The sequence below is a fragment of the Euprymna scolopes genome, chromosome 25, assembly GCF_053919585.1.
Source record: "Euprymna scolopes isolate OS-2025 chromosome 25, ASM5391958v1, whole genome shotgun sequence".
NCBI classification, from domain to species: Eukaryota; Metazoa; Mollusca; class Cephalopoda; order Sepiida; family Sepiolidae; genus Euprymna; species Euprymna scolopes.
The window spans coordinates 35,893,644-35,906,666 of record NC_136506.1 but is presented as its reverse complement, the minus strand read 5'-3'; the positions used below and the strand labels follow the sequence as shown (position 1 = coordinate 35,906,666).

At 37.0% G+C, this 13,023-nt stretch overlaps 1 pseudogene; it reads left to right on the top strand.

Moving 5' to 3' along the window:
- The first annotated feature begins 11,317 nt into the window (after window positions 1-11,317).
- Window positions 11,318-11,450, top strand: LOC145247620 (U2 spliceosomal RNA; annotated as a pseudogene).
- The last annotated feature ends 1,573 nt before the right edge of the window (window positions 11,451-13,023 follow it).

Sequence of the window (13,023 nt, the reverse complement as noted above, 5' to 3'; positions counted from 1 at the left end):
GTCATTCGTACCGTCGGTTTCAAGCCCGATAATAAGGCCCGTTTAAGGTATCCTTATCAAGCTCTCTTCAGCCAATATTCGTCTATCCTATAACCGGAAGTATGAAGTATATATACCTCGCGAATCCACATTCAAATCTCGTTTTGTTTAATCCCCCCCCTTTTTTTTTTTTTTTTTTTTTTTTACCTATCTATATCTATATATATATATATATATATATATATATATATATATATATATATATATATATATATATATATATATATATCGGGTAATGTAATACCTAATTTTCAACTTTGAATTATTTAAATTTAAGATCTGATTTCGAAAAAATGTTTTTTTTATATGAATCGATTTTAATTTGAACCCCATTTAATTTTAAAATCTCTTTCCTTATGTATAAAAACTTCAAAATCTGTATTGGTATCGGTTAAAAACTTAAAAATTCGTTTAATTATATCGAACATTTAAAAATTTCCAAAAATACGTTTAAAGTTTTAAAATATATATTTTTAATTATATCGAATCACGTTTAAAAATTTCGAAATACGTTTAAAAATTATTTTTTAAAAACCCAAATCTTTCAAGGTTTGGGGAAGTGAGTATTTATCTATCCTAAGTGATTTCCCTAGTTTATTAACATTATTATATTTTTCTATAGTTTTAAATTCGAAATAGATTATAAATTACATTTATAAAATATAATTTATATATATATATATATATATATATATATATATATATATATATATATATATATATATATGTATGACATTAATTAAAAATCTATAATACAATTGCGATTAAAATCCAAGTTTACCGACTAATTATTTATGTATTTACAATTTTTTTCCTAATATATATATATATATAAACAACATCTAAGTGTTGTTCTTTTCATTGATCCAGTTTATTAGGAGCCCCTTCCTTCTATGTATGCAACTTTTCAAAGCTTCACTCCTCACATTTAAACATTTTATTTTTGGGTCATGAATGGACCGGAGGATGTAGTATTTCTCTGCGTTACAGAGTGAGCATTGACTTAATTCCGGGACGTATGCTGGTCTATGCTCTATTTTTCTCCATTTTATGGAAAAGGGTGTATTTTTTTCTTTAAGCTCCCACACACGGGTAGCTAATGCTGTATTCATTCTTGTTTTAGCTCTAAAGGAGCTCATATGTGCATAATATCTTTGTTTAAATTGGCCTTTTGTCATACCTATATATATTTCCGGTATATTTGTGGATTGTTCCGTTACTGTGGCCTCATAGACAAGGGATTCAGCTTTACAATTACCCTCCAACGGACAGCTATTTTTGGTCCTGCAAGAGCAGCCTGCGTTATCTATCTTTTTTGGTTCTTTGGATATTATCGACTTTATTGATGGAGCTGTCGAGTAACTAACTTTCACCGTGTTTCTATTAAAAAGTTTATGTAGTCTATGTGTTCTTGGAAAATGTTTAGCCTTCTAGTTTAAAACATAATTTTATTACATATCGTTTTCTAAAGTGCCCCCCCGGACTAGACTGCATTTTTGATATTCACCAGCTGTGACAATCAGGCTTTAGAAGGGTGTATTCCAATTTCTGATGTTGCTGTTCATTTGTAATATGAAATCATAAAAATTGGTCAGTCATCTCATAAAATGTTTCATAATAACATACTGAATTTTCAAAAGTCTTACATGCATAAAAAAGTCTGGAAATTTATTGAAGGCACCTCGTATATTCTATTTTGATGAAATTTATATCACATGCATACAATACCACTGGCCAAACAATGTAAGTGCTTCAGAGTTTCTACGGTATCCCATACGAGCTGAATGTTTGTGTGCACACACCTCTAAGTGAGACATAATGAAAAAGTCTCTATATATGACGAGAGCCGCGAATTTCTTTTTTTCCGGGGTTTGGCAGCAGCAGGGACTTTTGCAGGGTACCCTTTTAGGTAGTCCTTAGCCATGTGTCCCTATTGCTGACAGTGCCAACAGTGAAACCGCCTGTCCTTCACTGTTATGGACAGTGTCCATTGTTCAAATTTCAGCGTCGCAGGAATGTTGTCAGAAAAAAAAGCATTTCCTTAAAGTACAAATAAGTATAGCCGATTTTTGTCTATGAATGTTATTTAAAAATTAAACTAAGAAAATTTATTTATTTATTTGATTAGGAAAAATATTCAACTAAGAAGATTGAGTTTAAAATTTTCCTCCATAGCATTTTCGTAGGTTTGTCACGCTTTTGTTTGTAATAGCATTTTCGTAGGTGTGCCACGCTTTTGTTTGTAATAGCATTTTCGTAGGTGTGCCACGCTTATGTTTGTAATAGCATTTTCGTAGGTGTGCCACGCTTTTGTTTGTAATAGCATTTTCGTAGGTGTGCCACGCTTTTGTTTGTAATAACATTTTCGTAGGTGTGCCACGCTTATGTTTGTAATAGCATTTTCGTAGGTGTGCCACGCTTTTGTTTGTAATAACATTTTCGTAGGTGTGCCACGCTTATGTTTGTAATAGCATTTTCGTAGGTGTGCCACGCTTTTGTTTGTAATAGCATTTTCGTAGGTGTGCCACGCTTTTGTTTGTAATAACATTTTCGTAGGTGTGCCACGCTTTTGTTTGTAATAGCATTTTCGTAGGTGTGCCACGCTTATGTTTGTAATAGCATTTTCGTAGGTGTGCCACGCTTTTGTTTGTAATAGCATTTTCGTAGGTGTGCCACGCTTTTGTTTGTAATAGCATTTTCGTAGGTGTGCCACGCTTTTGTTTGTAATAACATTTTCGTAGGTGTGCCACGCTTTTGTTTGTAATAGCATTTTCGTAGGTGTGCCACGCTTATGTTTGTAATAGCATTTTCGTAGGTGTGCCACGCTTTTGTTTGTAATAGCATTTTCGTAGGTGTGCCACGCTTTTGTTTGTAATAGCATTTTCGTAGGTGTGCCACGCTTTTGTTTGTAATAGCATTTTCGTAGGTGTGCCACGCTTTTGTTTGTAATAACATTTTCGTAGGTTTGCCACGCTTTTGTTTGTAATAGCATTTTCGTAGGTTTGTCACGCTTATGTTTGTAATAGCATTTTCGTAGGTGTGCCACGCTTATGTTTGTAATAGCATTTTCGTAGGTGTGCCACGCTTATGTTTGTAATAGCATTTTCGTAGGTGTGCCACGCTTTTGTTTGTAATAGCATTTTCGTAGGTGTGCCACGCTTTTGTTTGTAATAGCATTTTCGTAGGTGTGCCACGCTTTTGTTTGTAATAACATTTTCGTAGGTGTGCCACGCTTATGTTTGTAATAGCATTTTCGTAGGTTTGCCACGCTTTTGTTTGTAATAACATTTTCGTAGGTGTGCCACGCTTTTGTTTGTAATAGCATTTTCGTAGGTGTGCCACGCTTTTGTTTGTAATAGCATTTTCGTAGGTGTGCCACGCTTTTGTTTGTAATAGCATTTTCGTAGGTGTGCCACGCTTTTGTTTGTAATAGCATTTTCGTAGGTGTGCCACGCTTTTGTTTGTAATAGCATTTTCGTAGGTGTGCCACGCTTTTGTTTGTAATAGCATTTTCGTAGGTGTGCCACGCTTTTGTTTGTAATAGCATTTTCGTAGGTGTGCCACGCTTTTGTTTGTAATAGCATTTTCGTAGGTGTGCCACGCTTTTGTTTGTAATAGCATTTTCGTAGGTGTGCCACGCTTTTGTTTGTAATAGCATTTTCGTAGGTGTGCCACGCTTTTGTTTGTAATAACATTTTCGTAGGTGTGCCACGCTTTTGTTTGTAATAGCATTTTCGTAGGTGTGCCACGCTTTTGTTTGTAATAGCATTTTCGTAGGTGTGCCACGCTTTTGTTTGTAATAGCATTTTCGTAGGTGTGCCACGCTTTTGTTTGTAATAACATTTTCGTAGGTGTGCCACGCTTATGTTTGTAATAGCATTTTCGTACGTGTGCCACGCTTTTGTTTGTAATAACATTTTCGTAGGTGTGCCACGCTTTTGTTTGTAATAGCATTTTCGTAGGTGTGCCACGCTTTTGTTTGTAATAGCATTTTCGTAGGTGTGCCACGCTTTTGTTTGTAATAGCATTTTCGTAGGTGTGCAACGCTTTTGTTTGTAATAGCATTTTCGTAGGTGTGCCACGCTTTTGTTTGTAATAACATTTTCGTAGGTGTGCTACGCTTTTGTTTGTAATAACATTTTCGTAGGTGTGCCACGCTTTTGTTTGTAATAGCATTTTCGTAGGTGTGCCACGCTTTTGTTTGTAATAGCATTTTCGTAGGTGTGCCACGCTAATGTTTGTAATAGCATTTTCGTAGGTGTGCCACGCTTTTGTTTGTAATAACATTTTCGTAGGTGTGCCACGCTTTTGTTTGTAATAGCATTTTCGTAGGTGTGCCACGCTTTTGTTTGTAATAGCATTTTCGTAGGTGTGCCACGCTTTTGTTTGTAATAGCATTTTCGTAGGTGTGCCACGCTTTTGCTTGTAATAGCATTTTCGTAGGTGTGCCACGCTTTTGTTTGTAATAACATTTTCGTAGGTGTGCCACGCTTTTGTTTGTAATAACATTTTCGTAGGTGTGCCACGCTTATGTTTGTAATAGCATTTTCGTAGGTTTGCCACGCTTTTGTTTGTAATAACATTTTCGTAGGTGTGCCACGCTTTTGTTTGTAATAGCATTTTCGTAGGTGTGCCACGCTTTTGTTTGTAATAGCATTTTCGTAGGTGTGCCACGCTTTTGTTTGTAATAGCATTTTCGTAGGTGTGCCACGCTTTTGTTTGTAATAGCATTTTCGTAGGTGTGCCACGCTTTTGTTTGTAATAGCATTTTCGTAGGTTTGCCACGCTTTTGTTTGTAATAACATTTTCGTAGGTGTGCCACGCTTTTGTTTGTAATAGCATTTTCTTAGGTGTGCCACGCTTTTGTTTGTAATAACATTTTCGTAGGTGTGCCACGCTTTTGTTTGTAATAGCATTTTCGTAGGTGTGCCACGCTTTTGTTTGTAATAGCATTTTCGTAGGTGTGCCACGCTAATGTTTGTAATAGCATTTTCGTAGGTGTGCCACGCTTTTGTTTGTAATAACATTTTCGTAGGTGTGCCACGCTTTTGTTTGTAATAACATTTTCGTAGGTGTGCCACGCTTTTGTTTGTAATAGCATTTTCGTAGGTGTGCCACTCTTTTGTTTGTAATAGCATTTTCGTAGGTGTGCCACGCTTATGTTTGTAATAGCATTTTCGTAGGTGTGCCACGCTTTTGTTTGTAATAGCATTTTCGTAGGTGTGCCACGCTTTTGTTTGTAATAGCATTTTCGTAGGTGTGCTACGCTTTTGTTTGTAATAGCATTTTCGTAGGTGTGCCACGCTTTTATTTGTAATAGCATTTTCGTAGGTGTGCAACGCTTTTGTTTGTAATAGCATTTTCGTAGGTGTGCCACGCTTTTGTTTGTAATAACATTTTCGTAGGTGTGCTACGCTTTTGTTTGTAATAACATTTTCGTAGGTGTGCCACGCTTTTGTTTGTAATAACATTTTCGTAGGTGTGCTACGCTTTTGTTTGTAATAGCATTTTCGTAGGTGTGCCACGCTTTTGTTTGTAATAGCATTTTCGTAGGTGTGCCACGCTTTTGTTTGTAATAGCATTTTCGTAGGTGTGCCACGCTAATGTTTGTAATAGCATTTTCGTAGGTGTGCCACGCTTTTGTTTGTAATAACATTTTCGTAGGTGTGCCACGCTTTTGTTTGTAATAGCATTTTCGTAGGTGTGCCACGCTTTTGTTTGTAATAGCATTTTCGTAGGTGTGCCACGCTTTTGTTTGTAATAGCATTTTCGTAGGTGTGCCACGCTTTTGCTTGTAATAGCATTTTCGTAGGTGTGCCACGCTTTTGTTTGTAATAACATTTTCGTAGGTGTGCCACGCTTTTGTTTGTAATAACATTTTCGTAGGTGTGCCACGCTTATGTTTGTAATAGCATTTTCGTAGGTTTGCCACGCTTTTGTTTGTAATAACATTTTCGTAGGTGTGCCACGCTTTTGTTTGTAATAGCATTTTCGTAGGTGTGCCACGCTTTTGTTTGTAATAACATTTTCGTAGGTGTGCCACGCTTTTGTTTGTAATAGCATTTTCGTAGGTTTGCCACGCTTTTGTTTGTAATAACATTTTCGTAGGTGTGCCACGCTTTTGTTTGTAATAGCATTTTCGTAGGTGTGCCACGCTTTTGCTTGTAATAGCATTTTCGTAGGTGTGCCACGCTTTTGTTTGTAATAACATTTTCGTAGGTGTGCCACGCTTTTGTTTGTAATAACATTTTCGTAGGTGTGCCACGCTTATGTTTGTAATAGCATTTTCGTAGGTTTGCCACGCTTTTGTTTGTAATAGCATTTTCGTAGGTGTGCCACGCTTTTGTTTGTAATAGCATTTTCGTAGGTGTGCCACGCTTTTGTTTGTAATAGCATTTTCGTAGGTGTGCCACGCTTTTGTTTGTAATAGCATTTTCGTAGGTGTGCCACGCTTTTGTTTGTAATAGCATTTTCGTAGGTTTGCCACGCTTTTGTTTGTAATAACATTTTCGTAGGTGTGCCACGCTTTTGTTTGTAATAGCATTTTCTTAGGTGTGCCACGCTTTTGTTTGTAATAACATTTTCGTAGGTGTGCCACGCTTTTGTTTGTAATAGCATTTTCGTAGGTGTGCCACGCTTTTGTTTGTAATAGCATTTTCGTAGGTGTGCCACGCTAATGTTTGTAATAGCATTTTCGTAGGTGTGCCACGCTTTTGTTTGTAATAACATTTTCGTAGGTGTGCCACGCTTTTGTTTGTAATAACATTTTCGTAGGTGTGCCACGCTTTTGTTTGTAATAGCATTTTCGTAGGTGTGCCACGCTTTTGTTTGTAATAGCATTTTCGTAGGTGTGCCACGCTTATGTTTGTAATAGCATTTTCGTAGGTGTGCCACGCTTTTGTTTGTAATAGCATTTTCGTAGGTGTGCCACGCTTTTGTTTGTAATAGCATTTTCGTAGGTGTGCCACGCTTTTGTTTGTAATAGCATTTTCGTAGGTGTGCCACGCTTTTGCTTGTAATAGCATTTTCGTAGGTGTGCCACGCTTTTGTTTGTAATAACATTTTCGTAGGTGTGCCACGCTTTTGTTTGTAATAACATTTTCGTAGGTGTGCCACGCTTATGTTTGTAATAGCATTTTCGTAGGTTTGCCACGCTTTTGTTTGTAATAACATTTTCGTAGGTGTGCCACGCTTTTGTTTGTAATAGCATTTTCGTAGGTGTGCCACGCTTTTGTTTGTAATAGCATTTTCGTAGGTGTGCCACGCCTTTGTTTGTAATAGCATTTTCGTAGGTGTGCCACGCTTTTGTTTGTAATAGCATTTTCGTAGGTGTGCCACGCTTTTGTTTGTAATAACATTTTCGTAGGTGTGCCACGCTTATGTTTGTAATAATATTTTCGTAGGTGTGCCACGCTTATGTTTGTAATAGCATTTTCGTAGGTGTGCCACGCTTTTGTTTGTAATAGCATTTTCGTAGGTGTGCCACTCTTTTGTTTGTAATAGCATTTTCGTAGGTGTGCCACGCTTTTGTTTGTAATAGCATTTTCGTAGGTGTGCCACGCTTTTGTTTGTAATAGCATTTTCGTAGGTGTGCCACGCTTATGTTTGTAATAGCATTTTCGTAGGTGTGCCACGCTTTTGTTTGTAATAACATTTTCGTAGGTGTGCCACGCTAATGTTTGTAATAACATTTTCGTAGGTGTGCCACGCTTTTGTTTGTAATAGCATTTTCGTAGGTGTGCCACGCTTATGTTTGTAATAGCATTTTCGTAGGTGTGCCACGCTTTTGTTTGTAATAACATTTTCGTAGGTGTGCCACGCTTATGTTTGTAATAGCATTTTCGTAGGTGTGCCACGCTTTTGTTTGTAATAACATTTTCGTAGGTGTGCCACGCTTTTGTTTGTAATAGCATTTTCGTAGGTGTGCCACGCTTTTGTTTGTAATAGCATTTTCGTAGGTGTGCCACGCTTATGTTTGTAATAGCATTTTCGTAGGTGTGCCACGCTTTTGTTTGTAATAGCATTTTCGTAGGTGTGCCACGCTTTTGTTTGTAATAGCATTTTCGTAGGTGTGCCACGCTTTTGTTTGTAATAACATTTTCGTAGGTGTGCCACGCTTATGTTTGTAATAACATTTTCGTAGGTGTGCCACGCTTTTGTTTGTAATAGCATTTTCGTAGGTGTGCCACGCTTATGTTTGTAATAGCATTTTCGTAGGTGTGCCACGCTTTTGTTTGTAATAACATTTTCGTAGGTGTGCCACGTATATGTTTGTAATAGCATTTTCGTAGGTGTGCCACGCTTTTGTTTGTAATAGCATTTTCGTAGGTGTGCCACGCTTTTGTTTGTAATAGCATTTTCGTAGGTGTGCCACGCTTTTGTTTGTAATAGCATTTTCGTAGGTGTGCCACGCTTTTGTTTGTAATAGCATTTTCGTAGGTGTGCCACGCTTTTGTTTGTAATAACATTTTCGTAGGTGTGCCACGCTTTTGTTTGTAATAACATTTTCGTAGGTGTGCCACGCTTTTGTTTGTAATAGCATTTTCGTAGGTGTGCCACGCTTTTGTTTGTAATAGCATTTTCGTAGGTGTGCCACGCTTATGTTTGTAATAGCATTTTCGTTGATCTGTCACGCTTCTGTTTGAAAATGCAGCTTCGTTGGTGTCTCACGCTATCGTTTCGAAATAGCGTTTTTGTTGTTCTGTGACGCTAATGTTTGAAATAGCCTTTTCGTTACAGTGTAACGCTGTCGTTTCAAAAAGCATTTTCGTTGTTCTGTCACGCTTTCATTAGAAAACGCACTTTCGTTTGTGTGCCACACTTTCTTTTAAAAAAGCATTTTCCTTGGTAAGCCACACTTTCGTTTGAAAAAGAAGTTACATGGTGTGCCAGGCTTTCGTTTGAAATAGCACTTTCATTGGTGTGCCACGCTTTCGTTTGAAAACGCATTTTCGTTGGTGTGACACGCTTCCGTCTGAAAAAGCACTTTCGTTGGTGTGACACGCTTCCGTATTAAAGAAAGCATTTTCATTGGCGAGCCACGCTTTCGTTTTAAGAACACTTTCATTGGTGTGCCACGCTTTCGTTTGAAAAAGTATTTTCATTGGTGTGCCACATTTTCGACTGAAAAGGCATTTTCGTTAGTGTTCAACGTTTTCGATTGAAAAAGCATTTTCGTTGGTGTGCCACGTTTTCGATTGAAAAAGCATTTTCGTTAGTGTTCAACGTTTTCGATTGAAAAAGCATTTTCGTTGGTGTGCCACGTTTTCGATTGAAAAAGCATTTTCGTTAGTGTTCAACGTTTTCGATTGAAAAAGCATTTTCGTTGGTGTGCCACGCTTCCGTGTGAAAAACATATCCATTTGGTGTGCCACGCTTTCGTTTGAAAAAAATTTTCGTTGGTGTAACACGCTTCCATTTGAAAAAGCATTTTCGTCGCTGTGACACGCTTTCGTTTTAAAAGCACTTTCATTGGTGTGCACGTTTTCGTTTAAACAGGCATTTTCGTTGGTGTGCCACGCTTTCGTTTGAAAATGCATTTTTAGTGGTGTGCCACACTTTTCTTTGAAAACGCATTTTCGTTGGTGTGTCATGCTTTCGTTCGAAAAAGCACTTTCGTTTGTGTACCATTTTTGTTGATCTGTCACGCTTTTGTTTAAAATAGAATTTTCGTTCGTGTCCCACTCTTTCGATAAAAATAGCATTTAATCGCCAAAATTGCGAGTGAATTAACCTTAACCTTAACGCTGATTTCTAAATACAATCTGTAATCCTTACCTCTAACGTTTTTTAAAACCGTAGCCATAAACAGTAATACTTAGCCTAACCTCTAAACTCTATCCACACCACTAAACTCCAACCCTTAAACGCTAACCTTAGCTTTAACCCCTAAACGGAAAACCTAAAATTTCTCGTTCGTGTTTCACTTGACAAAATACAGAAATGTGAAAAGAGAGAATCTCATGTATATTTGTGGTCACGTTTTGTCTGTGGATGCAATCGAAAACTAAGCTCTATGTTGCCAAGATCGCTGGAAAAATGGATGGATCACGTTATCACTCTAATAGGTATATTGTTGCTGACACAATCCTCTATATGTATAAGAGCCAGGTACGCCCGAAAATAGAGTAATGTTACCATATCTGGGCAGGAGCTGCTTGGCGCCCCATATCCAGCCTTGATAGAGTTCAAAACATATTTAATTGAAACTAAGAGGAAATAAAAGGTCGCCGAAAGCAGTTGAATTCGTAGGCTTGCTAAACAATAGGAATTAATTAGGAATTAATAATAAAGGATAATGTTAGGAAGTAGATCGAAAATAAGAAAGAAAAATGTTAAATCATATTGTAGACACGTTTTACCGGAAGTGAGGGTCAGCTGATCGGATCTGCGTGTGAGTCACGTGATCAGGTTAGCTAAGGACAGTGAGTTTGATTTGGACGTAGAGAAGAGCAGACGGCTTAACGGGTCGTCCCCTCCCCTTTATTGGGGGAGGACGAGCTGACGTGTGTGAAAATAAGACCTTAACCACGCAAGCAAAGATTCACTTTCCATTCTTCTGTGATCGATCTGGAAGGTGACTAAAATCTATATTAAACCAATTTTCTCTTCCATGCAACCTCTTTCCCACAAAAGAGACATTGCGAACCTGTCTCTGCTCTGGCATAATTTTCATGGCAGGTGCTCGATAGAACTCCAACCTATCGTTCCTCCTTTTCCAAACTTTCACTCGACTAGCTACAACCACTATATACGATTTCAACCACTCTCTAACTATGCCTAGATCTTTCATGAACAAAGCTTCTTTCTTAAAAATGCCCGCCTGTGAAACACTGTTTTGCTGTCCTGCTTCCTCGTTGAATATAACATGATAGGCTTCAAATCCAATGTAAACAAGTTCTTGTTTGGCCGTCTCCATAAATAATCAAATTCTACCAAATTTCATGAACAAAGCTTCTTTCCCAGAACTGACTCCCTTTGAAACACTGTTCCGCTGGCTTACTTCCCGGTTGAATACAACATGGTAGCCTTCAAATCCAATGTAAACAGGCTCTTATTTAGCCGTCTCCATAAATAATCAAATTCTACTCAAGTTACAATATTAACGATTACTACACTACCATTCATTAACCTTTATCCTCGACTGGCCATCGGTCTTGATAAATGGAGACTTTCAAGTAAAAAAAAATCAAGCTCAACTTCTCTCGAGTGCGATTTTATGAGTGATGAAATGGTGGTGTTAATTTTATATTAGTTTTCTTTTTGCTTTTTCGTCTACAGTGTTTCTTGGCCTTTTGGCCAAGATCAAAGTGTAGTATCTGTTCTTCAGATGCTGCACTTTCATTTCTTGTTCTCTTTCGGTGGAGGAGAAATCCTCCACGACTGAGACAATTTTTATTTTTGTACCTTTTCTCCACGTTAAAAAACGACCCTGGTGTCTAACTCTGTCCCGTGGGAAGGCAAAGTAAATAGGGACAATGATATCGTTGTCTGCGTTCGCGCCAGAAGTTTTATTTTATTTGATTTATCACTTTAAGAATTAAAAAAAAAAAACAAAACAAAAACAAACACTAAATTGGTAGTTCAAGAGTTTGAGCAGGAATACATAAAGGTTCTCATTCTTTCCGGGGCAACATCGAATATGCCGGCTGTCGGATAGAAGTGAAGAAGAAATAAAGATTTTTAAAAAAAAAAGACGAAGAAAAAAAAGAAAAACAGTAAAAAAAATCATTAAAAACACATTCCTTCTCATCTGTTATTGCATTGTATTAACAATCATGATTCATTATAGAATGACAGAATATTATTGGAAAGCGAGAAGCCAATCAAAAGGGTCGGTTCAGTCGGAGATAATTTTGATTGGCCAAGATTGCGAAGACGTCACCTGACATGGTTTAATTGTTTTAAGGCTGCGGGCAACATTCGGTGTGTGGGAGGAGCTAAAACAATCTATTAATTGTTCGCTATTCATTTTATTTATTACATTTCCTCAAACTTTCATGCACACATCTACACACACACACACACACACACACACACACACACACACACACACACACACACACACATGGTAATCATTACTAAAAGCGATGTAAATTGGTTTCAATGAAATACAGTTTGCAAATTATTCCAAATCTATTAATTTTGGCCTTGCTTACTCATGTGCGACCTATTTACGTTCAAAATAAATTATTTAAAACAAGTCAAACATTCACAGCATACACTCGCCTAGCTAAAACAGCTGCTTACAATTTCCCTTATTCGTATTAGTTGGATTTTTCGGACTACTGTTCTCATCGTGAGTGTCATTTTCACAACGTTTCAGTCGATTTAACTTCCGGCCTTCTTCAGGTGTATCTTGTCGAACTCAGGAATTTTTCAGTCGAACATAAATAATAGATAATATATACAGTAATAAGTAAAACAAAATATGTATATATATATATACATATATATATACATATATATATATGATGAAAATAATGGAAATAGTATTCCGACATAATAGAGAAAATAAAAAAGGAACAAACCGTATTATGTGTTCACCAACGTTTCGTCTTTATTTCGAGACTTCCTCTGGGTGAATGAGATTAATAAACCAAAAAATATACCAGTACAAAATATTTGAAAAAGTTTCACGTGCACAGTGTGACGCAGTTCTATTTAAGAGAAACGGAAAAATTGATGTTGGAAATTCAAAAAGGAAGGGGGGCTGGCGCTGTTAAAGAGAAGGAAATTTTAGTGACGTCATATAGTCGTTAATTTAATTTTAAAACTATGAACGCAAGTTTATATTCTTATTGGGAAAACAGATATAGTGATATTTACAGCTAGAAATAAATATAGGTTTAAGGCCCCCAAAATTCGTACTAACACAGTGGTTAGAGTACTTGGAGAAATCAATTGCAAAAGTGACATTCTCCTAAAAGTTGAAGGTTCACTTGTCCAGTGTGGGTGACCGAAAAATATAATTGCGAATTACTT